The 21,304-nt window shown below is 41.2% G+C and overlaps 1 long non-coding RNA gene across 1 annotated transcript in view; it reads right to left on the minus strand.

Annotated features, from left to right (window-relative positions):
• Positions 1 to 1,808: 1,808 nt before the first annotated feature.
• LOC122564548 overlaps positions 1,809 to 21,304 on the minus strand; it is a 74,024-nt gene continuing 54,528 nt past the window's right edge. The window contains exons 2-3 of the long non-coding RNA XR_006315939.1: positions 3,805 to 3,942; positions 1,809 to 2,191 (exon numbers count right to left, since the gene is read on the minus strand). This is a non-coding gene — a long non-coding RNA (uncharacterized LOC122564548). The remainder of the gene's footprint in view (positions 2,192 to 3,804; positions 3,943 to 21,304) is intronic.

The following is a 21,304-nucleotide window of genomic DNA, read 5'->3' on the forward strand; positions in this document are numbered from 1 at the left end:
TAATAGAGGGTAAGGATCTGGGCCTTAGTTGTAATTGTTCTGAAGATGCTACTACCTCAGGCATGTGTATAATATTCTCTAACTGTATCATAGAACCATAAGGTCCCTACAATATGGAAGCAGACCATTTGCCCCATCGAGTCCACACTGACTCTCCAAAGACCATCCCACCCAGACCCACCCCCTTACCCTATCCCTGTAACCCTACATTTCCCATGGCTAACCCACCTAACCTGCACATCCCTGGTCACTATGCGCAATTTAGCATGGCCAATCCACCTAACCTGCACATCTTCAGACATTTTTGAATGTCTTTGTATAATGATGCTACCAGCTTTTCAAATCCTTAATAAATAGCCATATCTATTTTTGTGTTAACCAATCCCTTACTGTGCTTGCCATCTTGATGTTTGTCTACCAAGTAAGCAAAGAGAAGAAGAACATAACAGGCAAGGTAGACTGTCGGTAGGTGGACCTGAGATTGTGGGATTTGGTGTTTCTCCATCTAAATATGGAGCCACTGATCACCATTGTCTCATCTATCTCATACCCCTCATCATAATGTTTCCATAACCAACATAGAATGATAAAAAAGCTTTCATGAAACACATTATAGAAACAAGTGTCTATAACCAACTTTATACACTTGGGTAGTTCCATCTAATCTGCTGAGCAGGACCCTACCTCTGTTCTGGTGATCCTTTGCAGTTTTGTCCCAATAGCTGCAAATGACCTGCTGCTTTTCACGGGGGATACCTCAAATGATCTTGCATGTTAACTCTGATCAGCTCTGGAGTTTAAGGGCCTCACTTCAGCACTGCTGGACCTGGACTGTGCTGTTGATTTAAAAAATTAGTGATCCACTTATGGAGCTTTGGTTAAGAGCAGTGAGCAATGGGGAATATAGGGCAGAAGTCAGGCTTCATCCTGTGTGACCTACTATCTGTATTACAGTACGGAAAGCACTGACCGTATCCCAAATCCTGAATATAAGCCTGTGATAATTCATACAATCTATCCTCATATTCTTAGCTGTATTGGTATTTGTTATGTTGTCTCTGATTATAGCCTTGATGTTTAAAACCTTATTTTTATGGCACTGTTTGAATGTGATCTTTACTGAAGCTGTGCTCCAGTATTAATAATTATTGTCACCGTCAGGGCTAAACAAGTTGCGACGTCTGATCCTAGTGCCTTAATGGAATTTATTTTTACAATCCAATTCCTCGTGTGCACAAAGACTCCTCAAACTCAGCAAATGGAGGACAGTTTGCCCTGTTCCTCCAATAACTCAGCCATTTAAAATGCAGCTAATCAACCTTGCAGGAGGCACTTTAGATTATACTTGCCTTGGTGGTTACTGTTAAACCAGAAGTCAGTTTGAACCAGGATCATAAACACTGGTTAATTCATCAAGCACTTCAACTGGACTCATTATGGCAATGTTATGCTGTTTGGAAATATTAACAGAAAGATAAACTTAAGTTGAAGTTGGGTTGGAGAGTGTAATGGACAAGTTAGCAGTGTTTGCTATTACTACTGCATTCCTGACGAAGGGCTTATGCCTGAAATGTCGATTCTCCTGCTTCTAGGATGCTGCCTGACCTGCTGTGCTTTTCTAGCACCACACTCTCAACTCTGATCTCCAGCGTTTGCAGTCCTCACATTTTCCTATTACTACTGCATACATTCTCTCTCAAACATAACAGAAAATCCACCAGGAAAAGCTGAAATAAAAGGTAATTTTAATGAATTATCACACGTTAAATTACCTCAAAGAGCTATTTGAACAAGTGACTTGTGGTTGTACAGATAACACCAAGCAAATAGGTCAGGCTGGCAGTTGTTGAACAAAGTCAGTGAGTCCTGAGAAGCCCCAAGGCTTGACGATGGAGCTGCATGAAGAGAGGTAATCCTGGAGATGCTGACGGTATTGGCGATGGATGAGTTGCAACTGGAAACTACCCCAAGGAACAGCTCATGGTGAAGGAACAGCAGCTGGAATGCTGGTTTACCAGGAAGGTGTGAGCAGCTGCCCGTGGAGAGAAAATATTGATTTTGCAGTTCTTTCATGAAGGATGTTGAAATTGCCGAGGTTGGAAGAGGCCTGGCAGACTTCAGAGAGTCATGCCGAGTGCCATGTGTGACCAGTGCAGAGCCGCAATCAACAAAACCAATAAGATACTGCACTCTACAAGCACAAGAATAAAATGAGAGATTTGAAGTTATCCAGTGATTTTTATGACCACGTGCCTCACAAGCAACGTAGAATCATAGAATTGCTACAGTACAGAGAGTGGCCATTTCACTAAATCATATTTGTTCAAAGTCTGTGAGAAGATTTGTAGCTCGGGTGCTCGTTGTTGTGGTTCTGTTCGCCGAGCTGGGAATTTGTGTTGCAGACGTTTCGTCCCCTGTCTAGGTGACATCCTCAGTGCTTGGGAGCCTCCTGTGAAGCGCTTCTGTGATGTTTCCTCCGGCATTTATAGTGGTTTGTCTCTGCCCCTTCCGGTTGTCAGTTCCAACGGTCCACTGCAGTGGCCGGTATATTGGGTCCAGGACAAGCCAAACAGAGAACAGCCAGGGAATTCCTAGAGGCATGGCACTCATCCACAGATTCTATCAACAAACACATTGACCTGGACCCAATATACCGGCCACTGCAGCGGACAGTTGGAACTGACAACCGGAAGCGGTTGAGACAAACCACTATAAATGCTGGAGGAAAGATCACAGAAGCGCTTCACTGGAGGCTCCCAAGCACTGAGGATGTCATCTAGACAGGGGACGAAACGTCTGCAACACAAATTCCCAGCTCGGCGAACAGAATCATATTAGTGTCAGATCTCTCGAAAAATAACTCACTTGGTCCCACTCCTCCACCTTCCTCCAAAGCATCTTAGAATCCCGAAGTGTGGAATCAGGCCATTCAGCCCCTCCAAACAGCATCCTTCACAGACCCATCCCTGGACTTCTCATGGGGGAGTTTAGCATGGCCAATCCACCCGACCCACACAGATTTGGACCATGGGAGGATACCACAGCACCTGGAGGATACAAGTGAGAGGCACAGGGAGAATGTGCAAACTCCACCAAGACAGCTACTTGAGGGAGGGATTGAACCCAGATCCCTAGCACTGTGTGGCAGCAGTGCTAACCACTGAGCAACCTTGCCACCCCAAATTAGCCTCCACATTTTTCTCAACATACAATTATCCATTTATTTTTGAATGCTTCACTGGAGTCTGTATCCAGACAGTACATTCCTGAGCCTGGCCACATGCTGCATAAAAAAGGCTGATGTCTTTCCTGCTTTTTGGCAATCACCCCAAACCAGTGTCCTTTAGTTTCGATCCTTACACCAATGGGAACAGCTTCTTACTCACTACTCTGCCCAGACCCCTCATAACTTTGAACAAAATTAGCTTAACAATAGTTTACTTTCTCTAACTTTTCCAGCTGGCTAAATTCTAATCCCACAACAGACTTATACTGTGAGGGTTATGCTATTCATCTTTTTTTCCAATCTCCATTAAATCCTCAAGAATTCAGTCTTGAGTGCAAGCTCCTGTTTTTGTTCTGTGTGGTGATCGATGTAATCACTGGAGATGCAGGTTGGCTCCTTTTATCTCTTGTTTTCTACCTCTCAGATGATTGCACACTACAGAAATCAAAAATATGATATTCATGAATTCCTTGGTAAGTTTGTAACCTGTTCTAAAGTTGCTTCCTGTACCATCTTCCCAATCTTGGAAGTAAATGGATGGTATACAGTAAAAGTATTTACCAAGTTGATATACATACCTTTGAGAGACTGGGGGTCGATTCATCGTACACTCAGAGATTATGGTCTTTGCCCCAGTTGTAAATATCTTGCTGTTTCGTCTCAGTAAAGCAATCTTGGTTTCTCCCCTTTGTCTGTCAGAGCTTTTCCACAAAGTTCTGTAAGATAAATACAATGAAACTTTAAGATCATCCATCATATTGTCAGATCATCGTGTGTTGAAAACATCATGTGTTCAAACTTCCATGCTCATTTGGAAGCAGAGTTAACAGCCTTTGTTCAAATCCCACCCCCAACCAGCACAGTCTGAAGAGACTACTCTTCATCTTCTTTCAGGTGGGATCTTATACTGAGGCCCCATTCACTCTGTAAGGTCAGTCCTAAAGATTCAAAGCAGAATTGTGTTCTCCCCAGGATTCTGGGCAACATTTATCCCTCAATGAACAGCAGTAAAACAGATCAACTGTTTGTGAGATCCTGCTGTGTGAGTATTGTTTATTTCCATGTTAACAGTAGCTACATTTCAAAGATGTGGTGCTTTGCGGTGTGAAAGTTGTCCTACAATTGCATGTTCATTCTATGTACCTGTGTTTTGTAGCTCCCTTAGACTCCTCAAAATCTGAATTTTGATTAGTGTCCAAAATGTAAGGTTCCTCAATGTGGGATTTCAGATTAGACTGTTAATTGAAGTCAGAAATTTTATAATCAACCTGTTCAGAGACATTATTATGCATCTTTGGGGCAAGTCGGACATAAACCTGGTTCAGATATAAGGACACTGCCACAACAACTCTTTATTATACAATTTCACAAAGAGCTTTACCACACAAAGTAACTGAAGTGATTCATTTCCAATCAAATGCAATGCAACTTAGCAGAAACAAATAAATAGACAATGGGCTAACAAATAACAACTTTTTAAAAGGTAAAGCTTTAAAGAGGCCTGGAAAATCTAAGATACTTTATAAGCATCATTCAAATTAGAATGAGCTGCAAGGTAAATGTGGAACATCGTTCAATCAATGTTTTAAAATCTAAGCATATAGCACTAAAGGCTGGATTGCGAGCAGTCCTCAAAAATAATTAAACCGGATGATATGCTGTTTAAATAATTGGCAGTTGACCATTTGAACTCCTAATACTAATTCCATTTCATTTTTCCAACAATTATCTTTGCATAACTTACTCTGGGAGATTTTTCGGCTTTGCCTTTATGAAAATTAAAATCTTATTTGAAGCAGGAAGTAGGTGACAAGTCAAGTGATGATCCTATGAGGGGCTGGGGGAGGTGGAGGTATTGGGAGAGCTGAGAGGGATGGGGGTGGGGAGGACTGACAGTGAATTGAGACATCGTTCTCACCACCTTGAAGAGATGAACTGATGCCCATTACCAATCATAATGGAAATGTATGCAGATTTTCTTTTAAATTTCCTTAGTTAGCTATAATGGGGCAGCAAAACGATCTCCGATGGTCTTAACTATTGCATTTCAGTGAAGTGAATGTACTGTTTTAGCTCTGCTATGATGCACAGTAACTCAAATAAACCACAGCATCCAGTTTGGTAAATGAATCTTTGAAAAATCCCCAGACTGTATGTTTAAAAACTCAACGTGATGCACATGGCTTTTACTCTATGCTGCCACCTACTGTTGGCCTGAGCAATGGATGCAGAGTGAGTTCCTAAATGGCAAAATCATTTACTTGTTAACCCCTTTGTATCTCTCCTATTTAACCTGAAAAAGTCACCTTTACCTGTGGCAGTTGACAAGCGCCTCCCATCATTCCCTGGGCCTGTCAGGCAGCTCTAGAACTGCCTTTTAATAGACTCCGAGTAATTTTGCCTGAGTGAAGTCCTAAAAACTCCCCAAGGAGAGATCATCAAGCAGACCGGTCCCCAATGGAGGATTTATTACCAGTCAGGATGAGAAGGTTGATTAGCTTCTGTGGCTGAACAGACACGCTGTCAGGCAGTCCTCTTAATCCAATCAGTTACCTGTCGGAGAGAAACTGTCTTGTGTTCCTGATCGGGGCAAGGGAGCATGACCAGTCCACTTCTGTCTCCTTAACCACAGACTTACACTGCAGCCATTTTTGCACACCGCCTGCCTTTAGACTTCCCACATCTGACAAGAGTTTTCACTTTTAAATTCTTTCACCTCCAAGCTGATTCTTAATTCTGTGCAATTTATCTTCCAATGTCTCCATTTAATTCACTAATTTTAAAGGCAACCTAATTGCATTCCAAACATAATAAAAAGTGGCTTTTGTTTTTAGATAAAGGCTGCTGAGTATTGCTTGAAGATAGCTTACTTACAGTCCCTCATGAATTAACAGACAGTAAAAATACTTAAGTGTGAGGAAGGGAAAATATGAACATGATTGAATTAGACAGAACTCAACTTCCCACAGAGATTGCACCACTGAAAAGCTAAGTAAGTGGACCTTAAAAAGCAAAACTGTGAAAACACACAAGACTCTTATCTATTTATTAGGCTTTTTCGGATCTATGTTTGTTAGTGAAGTTTAAGCTTGTACCTGGGTAATAGAAAACTTTTCCGCTTGCAGGGTGTAACGCCAAAATCATCTTTTGTAAATTTTAAAAATAACGTTGTAAATTCCAAAAGACTATGTTCTCCTGTATCAGTTCATTTCAGTAGCAAAATGTGCTCTAATTGTTTAGTTTTTAAATTGCAGTTCGCTGCTATTGTGACTGGTTTACTTCCAAAGTTCGCACCTTTTGTGAACTTGATTGTTTGCTAGCAAATAAAAAAAGTAAAAGTTTCACGTCCTTCAACAATCACATGAAATTCCGCAGGATTAGAATATGCCGAGACAGCATAAACATGTTGAAGACTGCTGCTTCAGATCCACAGAGGACAACCAATGTGTTCACATTTGACTTGGCCTTTTGATATTTGCATTCCTTGATTAGGTATAGCCTAGATACATAGAATAAAAGAACAGGAGTAGGCCATTCGGCCCTTCGAGCCTGCCCCACTATTCACTATGATCCTGACCGATCATCCAACTCAGTCCCATGTTCCTGCTTTCTCCCCATTCCCTTTGATCCCTTTAGTCTTAAGAACCATATCTACATCTTCTTGTCCAGGCTCACCACTTTCTGGGGAAAAATATTCTCCTAATCTCTGTCCTCTAGCTTTTCCCTTATCCTTAGACTGTGATTCTTGGATCTGGGCTCCAAGGTCATTGAGAGCATTCGTCCTGAATCTACCATGTCTAACCTTGTTAGAATTTGATTGGTTTCTATGAGATCCCCACTCATTCTTCTCAACCAATGTATATAGTCATAACTGATCAAATCTCTCCCCATATATCAGTCCTGCCATCACAGGGATCAGTCTGGTAACATTCTTTGCATTCTTTCAATAGCTAGAACGACCTTCCTCAAGGAAGGAGGCCAAAACTGCACACAATACTCTAGGTGTGGACCTGTACAGTTGCACCAAGACATCCTGTTCCAATACACGAATCCTCTCATTATGTAGACCAAACTCCCAAGGGCGTGATAAGCTTTATCACAGAATACTTAAAGAAGTGACTGTAGAAATAACAGATGCATTAGTGGTCATCTTCCAAAATCCTGTAGCCTTTGGAAACATTTGTATGGATTGGAGGGTAACTACTGTAAACCTACTATTTAATAAGGGAAGCAGTGAGAAAACAGCGAATTATAGACTGGTTAGCTTGACATCAGTAGGGAAAAATGCTACAGTCTATTCAGAGCATTTAGAAGATAGCAACAGGGTCAGACAGAGTCAGCATGGATTTACAAAGGGGAAGTGGTGTTTGAAAAGTTTGCTGAATTATTTTGAGGATGTAACTAATACAGCGGGTAAGGAAAGTCAGTGGCTCACTTGGATTTTGAGAAGCCTTTCAATAAGGTCTTGTATAAGAGATTATCATACAAAATCAAAGTGCATGGGATTGTAGATTGTGTATCGACATGGATTGAGATTTGATTGGCAGACAAGTAACAAAAAATAGGAATAAATGCGTCATTGTCCAAGTAGCAGCCAGTAATGTGGGGTACCGCAGGGATCAATGCTTGGACCCCAGCTATTCACAATATGGTGAAGGAATTGCATATCATATCTCCAAGTTTGCAGATGCCACAATGCTGGGTGAAAGGATGAACTCTGAGAAGACTGCAGAGATGCTTCAGCGCATGTTGGACAAGTTAAGTAAGTGGCTGAATACATGACAGAGGAGGTACAATGTGGATAAATTTGGTTTCCTAGTCTATCAAAACTTAATCAAAAGTAGTTACTCCTGCTTACAAAATTCAGGCTCCAGTTCAGTGAATCACTTTTCTTCTGCTTTCAGCAGTGTTCTCAGGAGTAAATAGAAGGAGATATCAGTTTTGTGGTGCAGTGATGAATGTATTGCACACATACGTGCACAAACCTATATATTGCCATACCTACAGTCACATCTGCAAATGCCTCACGTATTTGCCAGCGGTGAGTTAAATGATACTAACCATTATAGGAATGGTACATTATCGGGTCTAATAGCAAGCCTATTTTTCAACTGCTAAGGCAACCAAAAGGCTAACTTCAGTTGCTGTTTAGCAAACATTAGGTGAGTAGATGCAGAGGTTAATTAAGAGTTTCTAGATACTCTGGGTTCTCTTTGTTTGCAAAGAAAAAGTGAGGACTGCTCTTTTTTGTTTGCTCCTAAGGTTTGACTATGCATTTTGAATGGTTGCCTCTCATTTTTTTTTTCTACTTCTTAAAATGTAACAGAAAATGAAGTATGATGTTTGGAAGTGTTATGGACTGAAAATACACATTATATTTTTAAACTGTAGATTTGTGGATTGGTTACTTACATACAGTACAGATTCAATTTCAAGTAGAGATTAACCTGTTGTGCGTGTAACTGTCAATTTTTCCATTTTATACAGGTGACACTTCTTCCAACCAAAGGAGCAGTGAGATTAAAACATGCAAATGTGTGTTTTTTTTATTATAAACATTGATGCAGATAACAAAATAACATCAAGAGAACTGTTACTTGTGCCCTAAATATTTCACCCAACATGCCAGCAAATTAACATTTGATGGTTAAAAATTCAGCTGCTCTCTGTGTTGAAGCTCCTGTTTAATTGGTGTGCTCCAATATTCTAGTGGCACGGTTAGATGGCCATCTTGTTTCATAGAAGATTTTTTTCCCCTCTGCTAACAGCTGAGATTACCACAGAACCAAACCTATGTTTGACCTGATTGTTACTTCTTAGACTATGGAGAACTATTCACAATTCTCTTGAGTCATTCTTGCAATCTAACTTGACCTTCCAGTGTTCACATCTGTGAATTACATGCCAACAACAGGACAGCAATTAGGAATTAGTCCCGCTCGAAGATTCTTCTAAACATTAGTGTGGCTTTGTAAGACAGTATCATATTTTTCTCTCCTTTATGTGTAGCGTGTGCATGCTGTAGCACGGAGATAACCATGAAGTACCAATGATTTGATGCTAAAAAATCCTACAATTAATTTTTAAAAAGCTTGTGCTGAACATCACTGGACAGTTACCATCTCTTTAATGTATTCATGTATGCAGATTGTCAGGGCACTCTAGTACTAGGGACTGTTCTTTCAGGCAGAGAGAATACCCTTTCCTATTAGCAATCTAATTGTTCAACTTCCTGCATCATTAATAAAAGGTTGATGTATTGCAACGGGATTGCATTAGATTTGAAGTGCAAGGACAGCAACGCAAGAGTTACTGAGCTATTTTTTGATGGTGAATGTTTTCTTCCGATCGACAAAATTGCAAAACATGTCTTGTAGTAGGGAAGAAATTGCATTTATATCAAACGCTCCTTTTCCGGAAGTCTCAGTGCCCTTCGCAGCTGAACCATTACTTTGGAAGCAAAAAAGGACTCATCGATCTAAGTCTTGAAGCTTTAATTGACCCAAAATCCACAGCCGAGTAAAAGATTTCGACTAACCTTGGTGTGTAAAAGTGTTTCTTGATCTCACCCCTGAGTGGGCTGGCTTTAATTTGAAGGTTATGTTTTCTGGTTGTTGATTTTCCCCTTAATGGTTTCTCACTATCTACTCAGATAAGTCCTTTTTAACCTTTAAAACACCTTGGCTCAGATCACCCCTGCTTGATCCCGGTTGGCAGGTGGATACAAGCACATTACAGATGTGCCTCTGATGCAACCTGCTTGTCCCACGTTTCCCGAAACCTCTGTATATCATTTCTATCAGGGTGGGAGCTCTCTCCCATCTCTCGCTCACCCCCACCAGTTCAAAGTATGCTTCCTGGTCAATACTGACCGACACTGAAACACAGGTCTGAAATGAGACTTTCAAACCAGGGCACTTTCCTTTGGTTCCATCCTGACGACAAACAGAAGCTGTATGATTGTACTGCTTCCTTTGATTAGAATGTTGGGCTGTTGTAGTGTCTAAGTCGCTGCGAAAGAGGTACAACTTCTGGCTGCGTTTGCTTTGGACATGCCCAGTTTCACCGTTTGCATTGAGTGTGCCCTTCTCATATTTCAAGAGTGCGTTTTGTCCCTGCTCTGGTGCAAGGTCATTCTTGTTTTTTGGTCTCACTGCTCACCTTCTTTAGTGCTGCTCCCTGTGAGTCCATAGTTATGCTGCTGCAAGCTGTGGGTGAGGTAAGACTGAAGTCTGAAAGAGGGGGAAAGGGTGTCCTCTATACAATGCCAATGAAAGAGTATACATTTGTAAGAGATTTTTCCACAGCCAGGGAGCAAGGTGTTTTTGCTTTGATCCAAAAAAATAAAAGAAAGCTTTTTTTTAATCAGCTATATTTCCCTCTCATCTAGGTACACAAATTCAAGAGCTAAATTTCTGCATGTAACAAATGTGTAAATTCACCGTTACATGCAGAAATTCAGCTCCTGAATTTGTAAATTCAGCATTCTACAAGAAATAAATCATTCCATAATCATTTACCTTTATTTGCCTTGATTCGCCAATGATGTCAGTAAAACCCTTTCTGGAAACATTTCACATTTGTCTTTTATTCAGAGTTTTAGGCTCAAGAACACCTCTTCTACCAGGACAGTTTGTAATATGGACAAGTTCTTTTCTAAATTTTTGAGTATAAACTTAAAGAAAATCAATTGTAAAAGTGTTTTGAATGTATATACATATATATTTTTATTTATATAAATATATATTAATATATAAAATATTCTGTTTACATTTGATATTGTTTTAAATTTGAGTTTGGAAGACATTTGTGCAGCAAGAGCATTTAGATTCTGCTCGAGAACGTGCTGAGCCCTTAACTGAGCAGCACAGTTACAGGGACAACATTGGCATCTATCCAGCAGTGTGGATAATTGTCCAGGTAGGTCCTGTGTACAACCGACAGGACGATTGCAGCTCAGCCAATTACCACCCTATCAATCTACTCTTGATCATCAGAAGGTGTTACTGACAACGCTAATAAATGGCACTTGCACAAAAATAACCTGTTCAACTTTGGTTCTACCAGGGCCACACAGCTCTTGACCCATCACAGCCTTGGTCCAAATGTGGGTAAAAGAGTGATGTTCAGAGGTGAGAGGAGAACAGCTTTCTTGACATCAAGATTAGATTCCCTACAGTATGGAAACAGGCCCTTCAGCCCAGCATGTCCACACTGACCCTCCAAAGAATAACCCACCCAGACCCATTCCCCTACATTTACCCCGACTAAGACACCTAGCACCATGGGCAATTTTCATGGCCAACTCACCTGCACATCTTTGGATTGTGGGAGGAAACCCACACAGACAATCACCCAAGGTGGGAATCAAGCCCAGTTCCCTCACACTGAGGGAACCATGCCACCCAATGTAGTAGTGGGCTGCTCAATGTAATAGTTGGCTGAGAGTGTCATCAAGGATCCTGAGCAAAGTTGTACTGAATGGGAATTTGGGGAAAAGACTCTCCTTTGGTTAAAGTCATACCTAGTATAAAGGAAGGTGGTTGTGATAATTTGATATCAATCCTTTCAGCTGATGGCATCTTTGTAGAGGTTTCTCAGGTTAGTGTCCTCCACTTAATTACCTTCAGCTGCTTTGTCAATGTCCTTGCCTTCATTATGAGGTCAGAAGTGGAGATGTTTGTTGAGGATTGCACAATGTTCAGCTCCACTTGTGACTCCTCAGATACTGAAGCAGCTTGTGATTATATACAGCAAGACCTGGGCAACGTCCATACTTGAGCTGGCAAGTGGCCGGTCACATCACACCATTCAAGTGCCAGGCAATAACCATCTCAAAAAAAAGAAGAATCTAACCATTGCCCCTTGATCAACACTGGCATTACAATTGTTAAATCCTGGGGATCACCATTGACCAGAAAATGGATTGGACTAGCCATACATATACTCTGGCTTTAAGAGTAGATCAGAGGCTGAGAATTCTGAATGGCACAAGTCGGGAGTGTGATGGAATACTCTTCAGTGCCTGAATAGGTGCAGTTGCAACAACTCACAAGAAACTCAAACAAGACAAAGTATGCTGCTTGATTGACACTATATCCAACTCTTTCCAAATTCACTCCCTTCACCAATGATAAATTGGCAGTGGTGTGCACTGCTGTAAACTCACCAAGGCTCCTCTGACTGTATCTTCCAAACCCAGGAACTCTGCTATCTAGAAGGTAGTGCATCAAATGCATTTTCACCCCACCATCCACAAGTTCCCCTCTGAGAAACGCGCCACATAAAGTTGGAACGACATCACTGTTCTTGGAACCCTTTCCTTAATAACTCTAGGTATATATACTGCAGCAGCTCAAGAGGCATTTTACCACCACCCTCGCCAGGGCAATTAGGGATGGCCACTAAATGCTGGCTTAGCCATCAACGCCCATGTGTTTTGAATGAATGAAAAGAAACCATGAATGAATTGAACAGGTTTTAGGACTGAGTGATGTATCTTGTTTCCATATTTTTCTGTCACACATAAGAAGATATAATGTAAAACCTTTTATCTCTGAGTTCCTGTTGAATTCTTCCTGAAAGTAGTCATTCTCCTGTCTCTTTTGTGTGGCACAGTTTAACTGTCACACTTAGTCTTCGTTCCTGTATCCAGTAGGAGGAGCTTTATATTTTAGGAAACCACATGCCTGAGTTTCCAATAGGCACCTAACCTGATCATTTTCAATAAAAATCCACAAAAGTGTCCACAATAATGCTTCCATTTTTGTGAATTTCAGGGACATGAGTGTCAAAAAGGTTGTCCATTTTTTCCTAAAAGCTGTTCCTTGTCTCAAGGAGACTCTGTCCTTGATTTGTTTTTCAGACGAGCAATAAACCAGGCCGGGCTCCGATCAGACTGGTTTGGTACTAAGATGAAAAGGATTTTGAGAGGCTTTTTGTTTACATGTAAACAGATGAGACTTCAGGCCAAAGTGGTCATGTTTTAGAAGTGACCTGTATAATGAAAGGGGAGTGATCAGCTCTCTAGCTGAGCTAGCTGAACTGAGCAGTTTTAGTTCAGTCTTGAACTGGGAAATTCAACAGGGAGCTGTGTGGAAACTCTCTCTCTTTTCTGCCCTTCAACTTTAATCTGTAAGCATGTGTTCCATTTATAATGGCATTTAAAGGGAGTTTGCTTATTGGGAACTGTTGTGTATATTTGGAATAGCATAATTAAGTCCAGTTGGATAGACTGAGTTCTGTAGGGAGTTCTTTATTCTGTTCTTTGTGTTTCATTGTGTAGTTTTGTGAATAAATTTTTTGTCAGTTTTAAAATCTAGTAGTCAACCAAGCTATCTTACTCTGGGTAATTTTCACTGTACACTTACCGAAACAAATTGCAAAGTTAGGTCAAGGGCTGCCTGCTTAAGAATGCTTTGAGTGGTCTGGCCTAGTCCATAACAGATTGAGGACTCTTTGTTGGATTTTAAACAGCGAGTGGTAGGTGCTAGTGTCTTTATTTTGGGTATTGGTTTGGTTGGGTAGACAAAGCTTGGGATAGGAATGGCTCTTTCAGTTGCCAGAAGTTTTCTGGATGTGGTTGCGGTGACTTTGGAAGGTTTGCAAAAAGTGAATAAGACCACATTGCTAGAATTAGCAGAGAAGCTGGAATTGGAACTGCCTACTTCTCTGAGGAAAGGAGAGATAACTACAGCATTAGCTCAGCAATTAAACTTGCTGGAGGAACCATCAGAATCTATAGAGATGACAAGAATTCAATCGCAAATGAAGCAGCTTGAGTTAGAGGCAAACAATAAGGAAAGGGCAGCAGAAATGAAACAGTTTGAGTTACAATTAAAAGCAGAAGAGAGGGAAAAAGAGAGAGCAGAAGAACAGAGAGAAAAATTGACATTGAAAAAGGAAAGGCAGCTTAAATGGCTAGACGTAAAGGCTGAGGGTAGGCTCAGTGAGGAAGTAGAAACTCATGTGGAAGAACAGAGAGTTAAAATGGCAAGGTTAGCAGCTGAAGTGGCTGATGATTATGAGCTGGTCCATAAAACTCGGTTTGGCTTCCAGCATCAATTTGAGTCCATGAGGAATGAAAATTAGGACAAAGAGAAATCCTCACATGGGAAGGGAAAGGTAGATCTCAGTGAATAAGGAAAAGGATAATTTGCCACAGGGTAAAAAAGAAATCCTTGAGGGGGATAAACAAGTTCTGGTGTTTTCATTGTAATAAAGTGGGCCACACAAAATCACAGTGTTGGTGGGCTTGGAGAAAGCCAGATGTAGGAAAACCGGACAAGCCTGGGAGTTTTGTTGGACTAGTAGCAAAAAGCACAGGGAAGTTAGACAACTGCCTCAGAGTGTACAAGATGATCAGAGTTTGGTTAAGGAGGATGTGCTAGATCTGCTTAAAAAAAATACATGTAAGGGTAATGTGTATTCACATAGGCCAGGAGCAGTAGGTAAGGAGGTTACAATATTAAGGGCCACAGGATCCTCTCAGTCTGTGATGCTGAAGGATGAGGAGATATGTACTTCTGAGGGACTATTGCCAGAAAAGGTACTAGTAACAGGAATTCATGGTGAGACAACAAGTGCTCAGTTATGTAAAGTGAGGCTAGAGAGTCCAGTGAAGAGTGGAGAATTTGTGGAGGAGTACTGGACAAACTCTCAGCTCCTTGAATACAGTTTGTCCTTGTAAATGATATCGCTGATTCACTGGAATGCGTGCTGCCTACTCCAGTGGAGTTGCAGGCAACTGAAGACCTGGAGAATGTTTATCCAGGAATTTTCCCTGACTGTGTGATCACAAGATCACAGAGGCACAGATAAGGAAGCTGACATTGATTTATTCCAGACTTTTTTTGATCAGATAAGTGGGACAGAGCAGGGGCAACTCGGTAAACATGCAAGTATCTTTAGCTCTGCTACGCTTATTGAATGACAGCAGAAAGCTGAGAACTTAAAACAGTTGTATCAAAAGGCATTTATAGGGTAGAATGAATGCATCCCTGTGTGTTACTACTAAACAAATGAGGTCTTAATGAGGAAGTAGAGACTACCACACATTCATGCAGATGAGGAATGGGCCGAAATCCATCAAGTTGTTTTGTCAGTAGGTTATAGAAAGGAGGTGCTGCGAGTGGTGCATGAACTAGCACTTGGAGGTCATTTAGGGGTGAGGACAACACAGGCTAAAATACAAAGACATTTTGACTGGCCTGGACTACACAAAGATGTAGTTGAATTTTGCCAGACGTGTCACACATATAGGCTATTCAGAAAACCAGAGGCAGTAATAAAGTCTGCACCTTTAATACCTGTTCCAGCATTTGATGAACCTTTCACAAGAGTTTTGATTGATTGTGTAGGTCCCCTACCTCAAACAAAAAGTGGGAATAAATCTTTATTAACAATATTGGATGTGTTGACTAAATTTCCAGAAGTAATCCCATTACACAACATCACAGTTAAAAGGATTGTAGAAGAATTACTTAATTTTTTTACTAGATACAGACTACCAATAGAGATCCAGTCAGATCAAAGATCAAACTTCACATCCTAACTACTTAAGGAAGTTATGGATAGTTTGGGAATAAAGCAATTCAAATCTACTGTGTACCATCCGGAATCGCAGGGAGTGCTAGAGAGATGGCATCAAATACTGAAGACCATGTTGAGGGCTTATGGTCAGGATTATCCAGATGATTGGGATAAGGGAGTTCTGTTTGTACTTTTTACAAGCAGAGATGTACCGAATGTATTGATCAAATTCAGTCCATTCGAATTAATTTTTGGGGCGTGATGTAAGAGGATGTTAAAGTTGATTAAGGAGAAATTAATAAGTCAGAATTCAGAGACCACCCATTTGGACTATGTGCCAACTTTTAGGGAATTCCAGCCTCGGACGACTGTCTGCGTGGAGTTTGCACATTCTCCCCGTGTCTGCGTGCGTTTCCTCCAGGTACTTCAGTTTCCTCCCACCGTCCAAAGATGTGCAGGTCAAGTGAATTGGCCATGCTAAATTGCCTATAGTATTAGGTGCATTAGTCAGAGGGAAATGGGCCTGCGTGGGTTACTCTTTGGAGGGTCGTTGTGGACTTGTTGGGCCGATGGGCCTGTTTCCACACTGTAGGGGAATTTAATCTAATCTAATCTGATTAAATAGAGCTGGAGAGTTGGCTAGACAGCATTTAAAAATATCACAGCATACAATGAGATAGGAAGCGAATAAGAAATCACAAATTCGCAACTTTGCAATTGGGGATACGGTATTGGTGTTGCTTCAGTAACAGGTGAGCCTTTAAAAGCAAGGTTTAGTGAACCTTATCAAATTGAGAAGGAACTGAGTGGGGTGTACTACTTGATAAGGACTCCAGACAGGAAGAAATCTCACAGAGTGTGTCAGGTGAATATGCTCAAAAGGTATTTTGATAGGGAAGGAAAGCAAGAGGAGAAGGTGTTAATGATTACAGCACAGAGGAAAGAACCAGGTTCAGAGGATTCTGAGTTGGACATTTCTCAAATCAAATTGGACAATGATTGAGTTGTCAAAAATTGGGATAAATTATTGAGTTACCTTCCATAAGAAAATCGAAATGACCCGAAAGAGTTATTACTATCACATGGGGAGATATGTGAAAATAAACTGGGAAGTATTAACTTAATTGTGCATGATGTACATATAGGAGATGATGTTCCAATTAAGCAATATCTTAACCCTCTAAAGTTGGCACAGGTTCAGAAGGAGATAGAGCACATGCTCCAAAATGGCATAATTGAAGGGAGTTACAGTGACTGGAGCTCACCCATAGTCATGGTGCCAAAGCCAGATGGTACCCAATGGTTATGTGTGGACTATCGCAAAGTCAATGCCATTACAAAAACTGATGCATTTCTAATTCCACGGTTGGAGGACTGTGTCGAAAAAGTGGGACAAGCAACTTACATTTCTAAGTTGGACTTGCTCAGAGGCTACTGGCAAGTACCTTTGTCAGAGAGAGCAATGGCAATTTCAGCTTTCATAATGCTAAATGGACTATATCAGTTCAAATTCTGGATTAGTGGTGCTGGAAGAGCACAGCAGTTCAGGCAGCATCCAAGGAGCTTCGAAATCGACGTTTCGGGCAAAAGCCCTTCATCAGGAATTTTACCTTATATCAGTTCAAAGTCATGCCATTTGGTATGAGAAACACTCCAGCCACATTCCAGAGACTGACTAATAAGGTCATTGCCGGATTACCCAACTCTGTGGTGTATATTGATGATCTGGTGATTTTTAGTCATTCATGAAGGAACATTTACAGCATTTGTCGGTCTTGTTCGATCAACTTCAGAAGGCAGGCTGCTGGTATACCTGGCTAAAAATGAATTTGCCAAATCCCAAGTCACTTTCCCGGGCCATGTTATTGGACATGGACAAATGGTCCCACGAGATGCGAAAACGAAAGTAATTGGGGAATTTCCCACATTGTTGACAAAAAAAACAGTTCTTGAGGTTGGGTGGATTTTATCGACAGTTTGTACCAAACTTTAGCAGTGTGGCTGCTCCACTCACTGAATCGTTAAAAAAGGGCAAGAAGTTCCAGTGGAAAGAAGACTATCAAAAGGCATTTGACAGCCTAAAAACTGTGTTAACCACTGCCCCAGTATTAGCCACACTGAATTGCGTGAAACCTTTCAAGGTGGCTATCGATGCCAGTGGTGTGGGTGTCGGTGCGGTACTCCTGCAGGAGATTGACGAGGGAATAGAAAGACCTATCAGGTATTTTTCCGGGAAGTTGAACATTCATCAACAGAAGTATTCAATGGTGGAGAAAGAGACTTTAAGCTTGATGTTGGCATTACAACCTTTTCAGTGTTTATATTACTAGCAATGCATCTGAGACAATCTGAGACTGATCACAATCCATTGACATTTGTGGAAAACATTAAGGACAAACATGCCAGAGTTTAGATGGAGCTTGTTGTTGTAGCCATTTAATTTAACAATTGTGCATGTGGCAGGTTGCGAAAACGTGATTGCCGATGCGTTATCAAGACTCGAATGAGATACGGAGGCGTTCGGAGATACGGTGGGTGTACCGAGCCTGAATTTGCATGTGGTTGTGCACGTTTGCATGTTTATAGTTAGTATAGTAGATATGTGTGTTCAGACTACTAACCAGGTTTTGAAGTGTTAAAAATGAAGCCAAAGGGATGAGGTGTCACAAAGCTAGTCCCTGTTTTTTTTCTAAAAGCTGATCCTTGGCACAAGGAGACTCTGTCCTTGATGTTTTTCAGAGGAGCAATAAACCAATCAGTCTGGTTTGGTACTGAGGTGAAATGGATTTTGAGAGGCCTTTTGTTTACATGTAAACAGATGAGACTTCAGGCCAAAGTGGTCATGTTTTAGAAGTGACCTGTATAATGAAAGGGGAGTGGTCAGCTCTCTAGCTGAGCTGAGCAGTTTTAGTTCAGTCTTGAACTGGGAAGTTCAACAGGGAGCTGTGTGGAAACTCTCTCTCTTTTCTGCCCTTCAACTTCAATCTGTAAGGATATGTTCCATTTATAATGGCATTTAAAGGGAGTTTGCTTATTGGGAACTGTTGTGTATATTTGGAATAGCATAATTAAGTCTAGTTGGATAGGCTGAGTTCTGTAGGGGTTCTTTATTCTGTTCTTTGTGTTTCATTGTGTAGTTTTGTGAATAAATTTTTTGTCAGTTTTAAAATCTAGTAATCAACCAAGCTATCTTACTCTGGGTAATTTTCACTGTACACTTACCGAAACAAATTGCAAAGTTAGGTCGAGGGCTACCTGCTTAAGAATGTTTGATTGGTATGGCCTAGTCCATAACGTGAGAAACAACGTACAGTAAGTGGGCAGGGAAGGATTGTCCATCAGCGTGCAACAGAAGCACTTATGAGGGAAAATTTATTTAGAATTAGAATCCCTACAGTGTGGAAACAGGCCTTTCAGCCCAACAAGTCCACACCGACCGTCTGAAGAATGTCCCACCTTGGCCCATTTCCCTACATTTAACCTTGTGCCAGGGATCAGCTTTTAGACAAAAAACAGGGACTAGCTTTGTGACACTTCATCCCTTTGGCTTCATTTTTAACACTTCAAAACCCGGTTAGTAGTCTGAACACACACACATCTACTATACTCATGCACCTGACCTATACTTTCCTGAACACTACGGGCAATTTAGCACAGCCAGTTCACCTAAACTGCACATCTTTGGATTGTGGGAGGTAACCGGAGCACCCGGAGGAAACCCGCGCAGACATGGGGAGAATGTGCAAGCTCCACACAGACAGTCACCTGAGGCTGGAATTGAACCTGTGTCCCTGGTGCTGTGAGACAGCAATGTTAACCACTGAGCCACCGGGCCGATTGAGCAGAGGATCAAGTCAGAACCAGGAGCTGTGGCAACATGGGAATGAGATATTAGGGTTGGGAAGAAGAAGGCAGAGAGAACTGTTGTTCATGAGAGAATGAGAGGAGGGCAAATACTTGTTAATTCTGTGTTTTGGCAGCACTGGGGTCTCAGGAGGTAGAATCCCAATGCAAGCTCTCACCTGAAGATGGCACTTCCAACCATGTCACACTCCCTCAGTTCTGTCGGGAGATCTTAGAATTTGAGCTAAATTATATTTGGCTAAACATCACCCAAATAGTGATTTCCAGTGATGGACAAAGGGCCAGTAAACACACTGTGCAACTCTCATTAGCAATGATGGTGGATTTCACACTCTCCACACAGATAGCAATGGAGCAGAATGGTGGAATGAGGTAGGGAAATCAAATGCAATCAATTTGTGTTCTGAAGAAGGATCACTCAGAAATCATTAACTCTGATTCCTCTCCACAGATGCTGCCAGAACTGTTGAGTTTTTCCAGCAATTTTGTTTTTTTGCAATCTATTTCCAGATCTAATCCCTTTTTATGTGTAGAAACGTTTAAGACCAACCTAAAACCTCCAGCACTAAGTGGTTTTCACCTTTAGTGTTAGAAATGCACTCTAGCACAGTGATGGGTCAGAGGCTCTTCTCAGTGTGAAATACATTTCAGATGCTTCCAGAATTAATTCGGGGTCCTGTCCTCGGAGGGAATCTGTGCTGTCCTTAGATGCTAATACAAGTGTTCAGAGATTAGGTGTATTCCAAAGAAACCACATTTAAGAACAGACATTAATTGGATCATGCAAGAAAGAGGCATTTAAGTTAGTAACAACTGAACTAATAAGTTATTTTTTTCTCTCTGACATTTTGTTTACTTTTGGAGGCTTAAGCTCCAAATTTCTGTCAGCAAGATTTATCTCTGTAATAAAGAAAGGCCTGGAAGGACAATTCCGATGGGAATTCCTCTGTTCATTGTATTATTTCGAGCACAGTGAAGAAGATCCAGACATATCCACCTCATGATGTTTAAGAAAGATTACTTCCAAGCTTGTCCATCACAAGCGGTTCTTACCATTGGTTCTAATGCTTGCAACACTGTACTGGTCAACTGTTCTACCAGCCTTATACCATATCCATCATGCAAATTGGATGGACAAGTTATGGTTTCCCCTAAGAAACAGCAGCAACGTTCATGTTAGCAGCAGCAGTGCTTTTGTTGCTGAGCATTGTCTCTGCTAGTTCACTGATTTGCACAGGGCAGATGTCAGGGCATTTGTGAGGGGCTGTGCACAGACCCTGTCCATCTGATCTTCCAGCACATTGAAGCCAGTCAACCTGTGATAATTGTAATCATTGCCAGCAAGTCCTTTCTCATTCATTTTTGAAAATATGTTCTCAGGATTCGGGCAATCCTAGCTGCCTTTATTGCCCGTTAAAGCAGTCATGGTCTGTGGAGATGGTGCTTCAATAATAATAGGTAGGAAATTTCAGAATATTGACCCAGTAACGATGAAGACCAATGGTAAATGTCAAACTTAGAACAGTGCAGGGCTAAGAGGAGAAATTGGAAATGATCACCTTTTCACAATATTGCTGTTTAATATTGCTGTCTTGTTTAATAGTCGAGGTCACACCAGAGGGAGTTACATCACAAACTTGGTGAATCATTTTGAGTGATACATTGGGCTCCGAACATGGGAAT

Source organism: Chiloscyllium plagiosum, chromosome 2 (assembly GCF_004010195.1).
Source record: "Chiloscyllium plagiosum isolate BGI_BamShark_2017 chromosome 2, ASM401019v2, whole genome shotgun sequence".
In the NCBI taxonomy this organism is placed as follows: Eukaryota; Metazoa; Chordata; class Chondrichthyes; order Orectolobiformes; family Hemiscylliidae; genus Chiloscyllium; species Chiloscyllium plagiosum.